General features: G+C 33.4%; 1 non-coding gene across 1 annotated transcript; it reads left to right on the top strand.

The window, feature by feature from the left end:
* The first annotated feature begins 5,026 nt into the window (after positions 1-5,026).
* LOC141510486 (U6 spliceosomal RNA) lies at positions 5,027-5,133 on the top strand. Its single transcript, XR_012474969.1, has one exon. It is a non-coding gene; the product is annotated as a U6 spliceosomal RNA (small nuclear RNA).
* The last annotated feature ends 6,904 nt before the right edge of the window (positions 5,134-12,037 follow it).

Genomic DNA, 12,037 nt, shown 5'->3' with positions numbered 1-12,037 from the left:
AATTATGATAATAGCTATGCTCCTAACATTCCATGTCTTGGTCCTGAAATGTTTTCACATTTTCTGAGATAATGTGGAGGAACACATTAATTCATTATGATTATAGTAAATTCTAGATTTTTAAAAATATGAGTGGCTATAATACTGGACTTCAATTCAAAAGTTAATTCACTTAATATTATTAGACCATAGGCAAATTAATTAAATTCAGAATGATCAGTTTCCTCCTCAATAAAATATCAAAAACAATAATAACCTTACATTATAAGACTATTGTAAGATACCTGAGAAAATATATGCAGCACACTTTGCACAATTTTATGTCCATTATAAATTGTGTTTATGTTTGTAATTATTATTTTCAGTTTAATTTGACACATCAATACTGGTTTTATTATCCATTTCATTAATAAAAATTATTTCTGCAGATTTTATTAACTGAAGAATTTTATTCACTTCCAAATATTTAAATTTTATCTAATTAGTTATTAATAACTCCTAGAATTCATCACTTAATGAGGCAAATTTATATTTGAAAATAAGATATTCATTCATTTATTCAGTAATTCATTTTTATGATTATCTTTCACTGCTTGACATAAACCTTTATATTATAAGAATTTGAGAATACTATTGACAAAAATTATTTTGATTCAATACCTGTGATGAATGAGATATGTATTCAGTTTAAGAGATATGTCTTCAAATGTATTAGGTTCTAACCCAAATCGTATATGAAAATATTGATGCCTTCAGCACATTTTTCTCACTGTCCCATTTTATATGCATAATATTATATACAATGTTAATTGAATAGCAAGTTTGGCTTTCTTTATGTAATAGTTTGTTCAATTTCACTTTATAAAATAATATCTTAGATAGAAGGTAGGAAGTATCTTAGCACTTTAAAAATTAGGACTAGAAATACTGCAAGGAATTTATAGGGAAGCAGATTTAAGATTAATTTAAGGACATTTTATATATATATATATTTTATGAACATAGAATATTATATATATATATATATGCCAATCTTTTCAAGAATTGAATGAGTTATCTTCTGTTGTAGTGGATTCCTAATAAAAGCAAAGTTAAGTGTGTGATACATATTCAATTCTCAGAGATGTTATAAAGTTAATGCCAAATACTGAATTTAAGATTAGACTAAATGACCTCTAATCTTCCTTTCAGCTATATACATGTATATTCATTATATGCACAAACACACACATATTTGTCCTTTGTTATTGCAGAAGACTAAAATGGCATCACTATATTTGAGACAAATGACAACGTTTCCAACTGTGGCTGATCATCCTTATACAAGTTTGGAATGCTCTACCACGGGCTGGGCACAAATAGTCCATATGAAACCTGGGGTGGATATTCTAAAATTGTGGATGACACCTTTTCTTTTAGCTGATTCCATTCTGTCTTCCTCATAGAATGCAGCCCCCTCATGGACGAGGGCAGAACATGCTGGGTGGTCCTGTTCCAGTGTCTCCCATGTTACACAATCAATTCTAAAGTTCTTCAATGAGTCAGTCAGGGTGTCTCACATCTTCTGACGTCCTTATGAGCACATACACTGTGTAAGTTCTCCATAAAATAGTTTTATTGGCAAATGTACTTCTGGCATTCTAACAACATGTCCAGACTATCATAGTTATACTCTCTGTAGTAAAGTTGGTAGATGGTTTAACTCAAGAAAGGACCTCAGTGCCTGATATCTTTTCCTGTCAGGTGATCTTCAGAATCTTCCTATGACAATATAAAAGGAAGCAATTCCATTTCCTGACTCCAGATTTCGCAGGCATATAGCAATGAGGTCTGCACACTGGTTTTTTAGTTTGGTAATCAGTTTAATACCTCTTCTCCCCCACATTTTCTTTCAGAGCTTCCCAAATATTGAGCTAGCTTTGGCAATGTGAGTATGAACCTCGTTCTCAATGTGTACCTTCCTGGAAAGGATGCTGCCAAGGTAAGGAAACTTGTCCAAAGTACTCAAAACCACTCCATTTGCTGTAATCGATGGTTCTTCATATGGATGGTGTGGTGCCCCTGGGTTTTCTTGATAGTAACTGTTAGACCAAAATTAGCACAAGCAGGAGAGAATCAATCCATTCTTTGCTGCATCTCAGCTTCAGAGGCTGCATTGAGTGCACAGTCATTTGCAAACAGAAGTGCCTTCATCAATACTCCTTCCACATTGGTCTTGACTTGTAGCCTTTTCAAGTTAAAGAATTTACCATCAGTGTGGTAGCTGACGAGGTGAAGTTCATCCCTACTGAAGGCATTTGATAATGTGGCTGAAAACATCATGCTAAGAAGCATGGGAGCAAGGACACATTCTTATTTTACTCCAGTGACTGACAGACCTCAAGAGCATAATCCACTACCTAGAACCCAGCATACCATCAGGAAACTGATGTACAATACTCACTTTATGAGTGAGACTGCTGACTTAGCACAGAAACCCCCACCCCACTCAAAATCAATTCATGAACATATTGTGGAATCACCTCCTTGAAAGGCAAATTCTTTGAGAACAAATGACAAATATTGCCTTTAAATGATAGATCTGATAAAATGGTGTGTCTGTGTGTGTGTGTCTGTGTGTGTGTTTGTCTGTCTGTGTGTGTATGTGTAGGTGTTACACAGATATACATAGATTTACTCACATTTACTCATCCGTATTGGATAGTGATCTTGACAGGAAGATCTTGACAGATTACAGAAATGATTTGCATCTAATTAAATTCAATTTAATACATTTAATTGGTAAATCTTCCTCCTAACCTCAATAGAAGCAAATATATAGTTACAGTAGAGCAAGACTAAAAGTTTCAAATGAAAAAAGTAGGCTTATTAAACTCATTATGAGTTAACAGATAACTAAAAATACTCATAAATTATAGACTGCAATTTAATTTTGTGATATCAAGACTAAGACTTTCTCTGCATAATGACCATGCCATTAAACATCTAGAATATTGATTTTCACTCTGGCTCCCACATTTTGTGAAAGATATTGAGAAATGAGTCATCATGGTTCAAGAAACACAGAAGTCACCTTAAATTTAAGAAGTGAATTACAGACCCAGCTCTGAGACACATGTGTTATATGATGCTGGACAAACGAATTGACCTTTCAGCAGTATAGGCAATTTTCTAATACTCTAATTTGCAGAGAAGATACAATTAAATGAATGAATGAATAAATGAAAAAGAGAACTTGTCATATGAAAATTAAATGAATGACTGTGGTTTGATTGTGTGGAGAAGGAAAGACTTGGTGAGAACACAATTACTATATTTAAGATCTTAATGCCTTGTCATCTGAATTTCCAAAGATCTATGATTTATTTGTAGGAGATGATGAGAGGCAACTAGGATTAATAAAAGGACAGATTTACTAAAAATAAGAGCTGCACAGAAGTGAGTAGCTATTCATAATAAAGTACTGGATTATCCAAGTTATCCTCATAGAGTAGATAAGATCATTTGTCAGGAAGGCTGATGAGAACATTCTTGATGTAGATTTTAAATATGATACGTTCCCAGTTCCCTTCTGCATCTGAAATTTAAATTCTATATTTTTGCTTGATTGTTTTGTCCTGATTTAATGACATGATTGTATAGGGCTGACCAGTTTAACCAAATGCTCTAAATGAAGATCTCAAATAAAATGAGGCAAAAACTTGACAAGCATAAACTTCCCTCTCTATGAATGGTTTCTCATTCTATTTCATTATCAAAAGTCTTCTCCTCAATAAGATAACACTTCTGCAATATGACATCTCATTTAAAATTGTCCTTGAGAACAGCAGATAATATTGTACCTGGTTTCAACTTTTGGTTTGAAAGCTGAAAGCCAGTCAAATTTGTTAAGCACATTATTCAAAATATTCTAATGCATAAAATATTCAAAAATGGAAGTGACACATTTCAAAAATGACTACCATTTTAATATAAAGTAAAATAGCAATATGCTGTAACTTAAATACTAAAATTTATATTAGTATTAACTTTGACTACTATTAGACATGAAGAATTTTTTTTTTGCAATAGACATTGTTAAACACTGAATCTGAATACAGAGCATTCAAAGTAATCTCTTTCCTTAGAGATATTAGAATTGTTGGATATGGAAGTCAATGCAGTTACAGCTACTTAGCAGCAGAAATAGAACCACAATTCACATTTCTCCTACAGATAGACTACATAACTCTTCTTCTTGTGTTTTCCATTACTGGAGATCTCTGGGCAATGGAAAGAAGATCCATTATCAATTTTGTAATGAGTATTCCTAGAAGGGCTTATAGGTTAGACAAGATAACCAATGAAACAAGTTTAAATACACTGGGAAATTATTGCACATATAAGGCGTGCTTATACCATGCATGCACAATATACTTTCAGGAACACATGGATAAGTATATATGCTTATATGTGTGTATATTTTTGTGTATGTTCGCATAAACAAAAGTGATAAATTCTTGGACTTTATGATCAGGTACAAATATAAAATTAAATGAATAATGAGTTGTTACTGGAATAAAAGAGTAGTAAATAGAAAAGAGAAAGGGCTGGATTGTATCAAGAACTTAAAAAGTTCTTTTAAAAATCTCAAAATTTTCCCTGAAACCAAAGTGACATTTATTTAGTACTATTACTTTTTTTTTACTTCTGTTTTATATGGTAAGTCATGGACATTACCAATGAATTGAAATTGTATATCACCAAAATGTGTTGGAAATGAAAAGGGTAGGAATGACAAGTATATAAAATACTGCAATCAAGGAATTTTATGGCAAAAATGGAATATAAGATTTAATCAAAATCTAATTGACCTAAAATAGCATGAACTATCCATGTTTCAAAAAGCAAGAGATAACTGATGTACCTCATCTATAGGCTAACAATATCAAAGGATATTCCCCAATTTATAGGTTAAGGGAAAAAAATGAACAAAAATCTTGCATATTTGGTTACAATCACTGTGACTTATCAGAATAATGACATAGTGCTAGCTTTGCCAGCACATGTACTAAAATTGGAACAATACAGAGAAGATTAGCATGGACCCTCTGCAAGGAAGACAAGCAAATTTGTCAAGTATTCCAGAATAATGACATAAAGTTTTCACACATATTCATATAATTTAGTAAATATAGAATAACGTTTAGGACTTTTATACTCTGATCTTCAGTTTTCTATGTATATTGCTGTGAAGATGTGGCATTCTGTGGAAAATGGTTTTTACACTTACTTGTGGTTGCTTTTTTTGGTTCTTATTTTGATTGGTTTTGAGCTGTGTGTGTGTGTGTGTGTGTGTGTTTCAGTGTTTGTGTATGTGTGTTATAGAAATGTTTTGTAGCTTTGTGCAAAGGCTTATACATTTAAATGTATAGCAATAAAATATAAAGAAATCATTTATATATAAAATAAATTTTAAATATGCATTAAAAATTCTAACACACCTCAAATTAAGAATTTATGATCTAGAAAATAATGAGAAAATTAAAACATTCTTGTTCAATTCACTTATTTCTATCAAAGATGTTATTCAAGTTTGTATAGACTATTATTATGAACATTTAAAGTAAGAAAAAGAAACATTCAATTAGAAACATCAGTTGTCACTTATTTTATCTTTGAAAATTTAGATAAGTGAATTATCTTTTATGATTTTTTTCATTTTCAATTGAATTTTCTTCCTCTTTGAGATACTTTGAAAATATTAACCTTGGAGCTTTCAAATATATGTTCCTCATAGCAGATTTTTTCCATCAATGTTTGTTTACATTGCTTTCAGTCACAATTAACATGATCATTTTCTCCTCAGTTGTTTTTTGTTTTAAATGAAGACCAATGAGAATACAGGGTATTGTCTTGATTCATGGAGTTATCAGATTTGTGAGGCTGAATTACATTATGTTGTCATTGTCACTTTCTTCCAGTAGTCATCAAAGTCCAGTGGGAAGACAAAGATGGCAGTTTAGAATGCAGTGGATGACCTTGACATATTTCATGCCTGACAAAATTCCTTGCATTCCTGCTTGATCCCTTTTATGGACTTTGGAATAAATTGTTCTAATTCACTCATTCCATCTAGGGTAGTCTTCAAGTGCTTGATGTCAACACTCATCAACAGGTTTGTGGATGACTAGTTATGCTCCATCTGGTTTAACCCATCTTCAGAGTCAGTTTATTGTGTATGGTCACTGTACATTCATGGAGCCACAAGTGAGAGCTGGATGAAAGTGGACTGAGTAGCTCTGGAAAGGGTTCAGTAAATCCGTCATAGTATATTACATTAGGAGATATTAGAATACAATATAATTGCTAATGAAAAAAGCATAATATAGAAAGTCTATTAGGTAAATTACATTTAATATTTGTGTTTTCTCCCTTCTGAATTCATATACAAAGATTTTGTGATGATTTGGATATGTACCTAATGTCAACATACAAGATCTTTTACTCTATATATCCTTTGAAGTTTCATAAAGTTTAAAATATTTTTCCAACACATTGTATAACAATTTTGAAATTGAACTAATACTGTATAAATAAGGGCTATTCTTGCTACATATACCTTGCTCTGAAAAGCTTTATAGGATTTCTGAGAAGTTTTCACCATGTTTTGATAATTGAAAACTATCAAGAGAACTCCTCAAACAAAAATGATTAGGGGGAAATAAAGAAACCAATTCTTTCTACTTCCATTTATTTTATATCAACAGAACATTTAAATAGGTCATGTTGGTATAATCTTATTACATATTTTTCTATCATATCTAAACTATCAAGCACACCTAAAACTTCAAGGGAGAGGGATTCTTGTAATTGCCCTACCAGATGCAGATTTGCCAGATACAGGAAAGGATTATCATTAAAAACTCACCGATATTCTTAAGGAGACTCTCAGTCAACTTGGTGCCAAGGTCCAAGACCACTACTGCATACAAAATGACCATTGCGAGGAGAAATAAATGTTCCATGTTTTCACATGACTTCATACTGAAGAAAACACAAAGGATCTATTTTGTTATAGTAAATGTTTAAGAATCTGATACATTGTAATTATATTTGCATCCAATTCCTGGAAGTTTGTCTGAGTTTTAATTTCTTAAAAATTAAAACTGGAATTAGTCTTTTTAAAAAAGCAATCAGTTCATTAGCTACAGAACCAATTAAGTGCCTTCTGCTTTGATTGACCAGTGCTTATGGGAGGTACTGAACCTAAGTCTGTCAGCAATGGAAGGTAGGGTGTGTAATAGATATAATACAGAATCTAGAGTCAGAATGAGATCAAATAAGTCTTAATAGACTGAATAGCTGCATGAACCTTGACATATATTGTTTTTTCTGTCTGCTTCATCTTTCTCAACTGAAAAATAGTTATGATTGTAGTACCTTCTTTTCAGTGAGACTCCTATGAAACAATATTTGTAAAACAGCAAAGTTATTGGTATAGTAGGTGCTTACTAAATACTTGTTTCATCCCTTCTCAGACAATCAGTCAAGCTAAATTCAAAGACAACCATTACCAGAAAACTAAATTATACATAATGATTTTTTTTGCCACAATTACAGAAAACATCTGTACATTAAGGTACCATAGAACTCTGACACTAGTTGGACTTTCAAAATTTCAAAATACAAGGTAAACAATATAGAAATGAATAAAATAGCATAATAGAAAGAAAAAAGTGATATGGAAGCATTTAAAATAATATCTGATCAGAGAAATAATTGAAATCAAGGAGGTGGCACTTAATCTGGCTAAAGAATAATCAAATAATAATCCTCTATCCAATATGTTGTACAAAGGTCATCAAGCTTGTACTGAGTATCTCTAGAGATGGAGAATTCACTAAATTCTTAGACATTCCATTCCAACAGAGAACAGTTTTAATTTATGTCTTTTTTGCCAGTCAAAAGTATTTCTCTCTAAAATTTTAACCTTCTGCATAAGAACAACAAATATAAATGTAGATCACTTCTGATTAAGATGCCATAGAGAAAACAGGCACTGTGCTAACGTCTCCTGGTCTTCCTTCATATATAATATGAAACAACCCCCTTAACAGAAATTCAAATGACAAAACCCAGAAAAAGAAGCTTGGAGAAGAACATCTAAATCAAGGTCTGTCCCTGGGGATTGTGGGTGAGCCCAGCGCAGTGAGCAGAGAGCCAACAGGGGCAGGGTAAGAGCTGGACTAACCTAGGATCAGCCATGGAGGTTTGGACTGTGGGAGCGGTGGTCTGGGGAACTCCAGTGGGGCTGGAGAGCGAGTTCTGGTGCAGGGTTGCTAGGTGCAGAGAGTGTGGCTAGACATCAAACCACTAGGCTCAGCTGGTCTGGAGGGCTATAAACTCCATACTTTCATTTCAGCTGGGTCCTCATCCCAGAACAAACATAGTAATAGCCCATCCCCATCCCCCTTAAGTGTTGGAAGCAGGGTTCCTTCAGCTGAATACAGAGATAAATTACCTCACCCCAGGGCCCAGCCCACATTGTTCAAGGATAAAAGTATCAAACAGCTCAGTGCCACCCCCCCCCTTTAGGCCAAGGAAAAGAGTCTCAAATCAAGATCACATACACTCCAGAGAAAGCAACCACCACCTCCTGCTGGCCCGCCAGCTTGGAGTTACTAAACCCAGTAAGCAATATTTCTAGGGATCCCAACACCAAACCTCAGTGAACCAATTCCTTCCCCAACACAAGGTCTTGGGAAAAAGAAGAAAGGAACTGGAAAGAGGGGTCTATAGAAAACTACCTAGAAGTTAAAGACCCTAACTCAGAGAGATCTAGAAGACATTATGATTTGGTCTCCACCCAAGAAAGACTTCCTTGAAGAAATCAGGAAAATTTGGGAAAAGAAACCCAAGAGAAAATTAACACCTTGCAACAAGAAAAATAAATTCTTGGAAAATACAACTGGGAAAATGCAAAAATAAAACAATTCACTCAAATGGACAAATGGAAAACTCCTTCAAAAATGGAATTGACCAATTGGAGGAGGTGAATAAGGGTAAAGAAAAAAAATTGCTATCCAATAAGATGAAACTGGCTATATCAGTACATGGGAGAAAGATTCTGATAAACTATCAAGAATTCTAGTTCCATTAGAGAGAATATACTTAGCCAGAAGTGATGGACACTCATGACTTTTCTGTGATTCAGATGGAATGATTTAAAAACAATACCCCCTTAAAAAGGGGGACAATAAAGAAATGGGAGTATAGGGAAGAGTGAATGGGGTAATTCTCATTACATTAAGAGGTACAAAGTAGAAGCAGTAGGAGTAGAAGGAAAAAAGGGGAGGAGGTGAGAACCACCTGAATCTAATTCTCATCAGATTTGGCTTAAAGTTAACATACATACACTCAGTTAAATTAAGAAACATATCTCATCTTTCAAGTATTAAAAGGGGATCTAGCAGAAGGAAGGGAAGGAAGTAGGGACAAAGGGAAAAGGTAAAGAAGGAAAGAGGGTTGGATATAGGAGGGCAAACACATTGAAGATGGTGATATTTAGAAACAAAATACTGGGACAGATGTATAAAGTGACAAAAGGGGAAAAATACAAACAGAGAGAGGACAGCATGGAGGGCATAAAGCATTAGCAATTATAAATTTGAATGTGAATGGAATGAACTCTCCCTTAAAATGTAAGCAAATAACAATAGAATAAAAACCAGAATCCTACAATATGCTGCTTATAAGAAACTCATTTGAAGCAGAGATATACATATGAGTAAATGTAAAAGGTTGGAGCAAAATATATTTTGCTTCAGCTGAAGTGAAAAAAAACAGGGGTAGCAATGCTTATCTCAGACAAAGCAGCTGAAAAACAGATATCATTAAAAGTGATAAGGAAGGACACTATATCATCCTAAAAGGTACTATAGACAATGAAGCAATATCAATACTAATATGTATGCACCAAGTGGTATAGAATTCATCTATCTTTCTATCTCTCTATGTATGTATGTTTGTATCTATCTATCTATCTATCTATCTATCTATCTATCTATCTATCTATCTATCCACTCTTCTAAATAGAGATTATTCAGGGTGGGGGAGAATTCATGATTATTGAGAGAATCAAAAAAACAGAAAAGAGGGAACCAAGATATCAGATAAATGGCTAGCAAATGATTTTCTATTAACAAGTTGAATTATGTGGAATTGTTTTTCTTGGCTTGGTTTTTTTTGAGCCTTAGTTTTCTAAATAAAAATAGGAGGGTGAATTACATGATCTCCCTTATTTCTATAATTGCTTTTACCTTTAATATTCTGACATTTGGCAAAAGTCAGTGCTTTGATAGGAGATATTTGCAATGACAAATATGGTGAACAGCATTTGTGTCTAAGAATACAAGTGTGAGGGATGCCTAATGATTTTTGAACACTCTTTTCAAAACTGATCAGTGCTGGAAAGAATCTTTTTTCCATCAATATCTGTATCTTACTTCTTAGCTTTCTTGCTTAGCAAGATTTAAGCACCTGATTTAATCCATGTTTTCACTCTCTGAGCTCTTTATCCCTTTTGAGTATGCAGTTGTATCTATCTTACCTTTTGTGTTAATTAAATTTTATTTCAAGGCTCTTCTCTCTGGCTTCACATTTTTGGGATGTTTAGTTATAACTGACAGTTTCTTTTCCACTAGACCCATTTGCTTTCTTTATCTTTGAAGGACCCATTGCAAAAGTGCTAGTTGTAAGTAGATTTTCATTGCCAGCTGTGAAAGTCAATGGACTCTTTTTTTTTGTATTTATCAGGCTGCAAGCGGATGTGGCTCAAATAGTATTTTCAGATTGTCATATAAATAATTTCACAAGGTTTAAGACAAGAGAGAATTTTTTAAAGCTGTGAAATAATGATAGCCTCCATCCTTCCTCACGTGTATTTGGTGTCAAATCTTTCTAAGACATTTTATAGAAGCTTGGTATAGCTGCCCTATTGCAGGGGGATTAATTATCAGCTAGAATGGTTAAGGACTTGAGGTGTGAAGATAGTTTGTTGACAAAGGGTTGTGGTTTTGGCCCTACTTTGCCACTTCAAAACTTAGAATAAGTAGAAAAAAAGGAATTCTGGTAACCTACAGTACAAGAACAACAGCTATTCAGTCGCTGACAGGTGCATCAGAATACAAAATAACCTCTACATACAAGATAATGTCTTTTGGTCTTATGAAGGGATGGAGGTTAAAATGACATTGTAAATAACCATAGATAAAGTCCATATATATATACATATGTATATATATATATGTATATATATATGACAATGTATAATAAATACATTGTCATATATACATATGCAACACAGACATATGTACATTTAAAAATGAATGCATATCATATAGGTATATAGTATTTGATAGGCAGCATAGGGAAATGGATCAAATATTGGACTTGGATGCAGCAAGATGGGATCTAAATCTCCCTTAAATATGCATTAGGCTCCAATTTCTTCATCTTAAAATGAGGGAGCCAGTTTCCAGTGACCTACTCTAGCCTTCAGTTCATCATCCTGTGATTTGAGGATTGTTGTTGCCCTCTACAAGTTACACTTCATTGGTTAAAAAAAAACAGAAGCATGAAGTAGGATAAATGAAGATTCATAAATATCCATTTTACGAATTAAACACATGCATGTTTTCATCAATATAGATCTTAAATCTTAGAAAGATTTGCTTTTTTTTCTCACTGATGCAGTTCAAAATATTTTTTCATGTTAGCAATGGATGATTTTTGCTAAAAATAATTTCCTGATGGTACAACTCCATGTCTTAATTACCTGAACATAGATGACAGCTTCATAGTTGATGATTTGAAGTCATTCCATTTTGGAAGCAGTGAGTTTTAGGAAGCTGATTACAATGGGAGAACTGGTAGTGAAAGGTAAAACATGTCTGATTAAGTACCATGGGAATACTGAAAATAAGTGGAGCAGATGTGAAACCTCTTTTCATGGAAGAGAAAATTGCTTCAGCTTTCCTCATAGGGAGCTTTTATT

This window comes from Macrotis lagotis, chromosome 1, assembly GCF_037893015.1.
Source record: "Macrotis lagotis isolate mMagLag1 chromosome 1, bilby.v1.9.chrom.fasta, whole genome shotgun sequence".
NCBI classification, from domain to species: Eukaryota; Metazoa; Chordata; class Mammalia; order Peramelemorphia; family Peramelidae; genus Macrotis; species Macrotis lagotis.
This window is presented reverse-complemented; position numbering and strand designations above follow the sequence as displayed.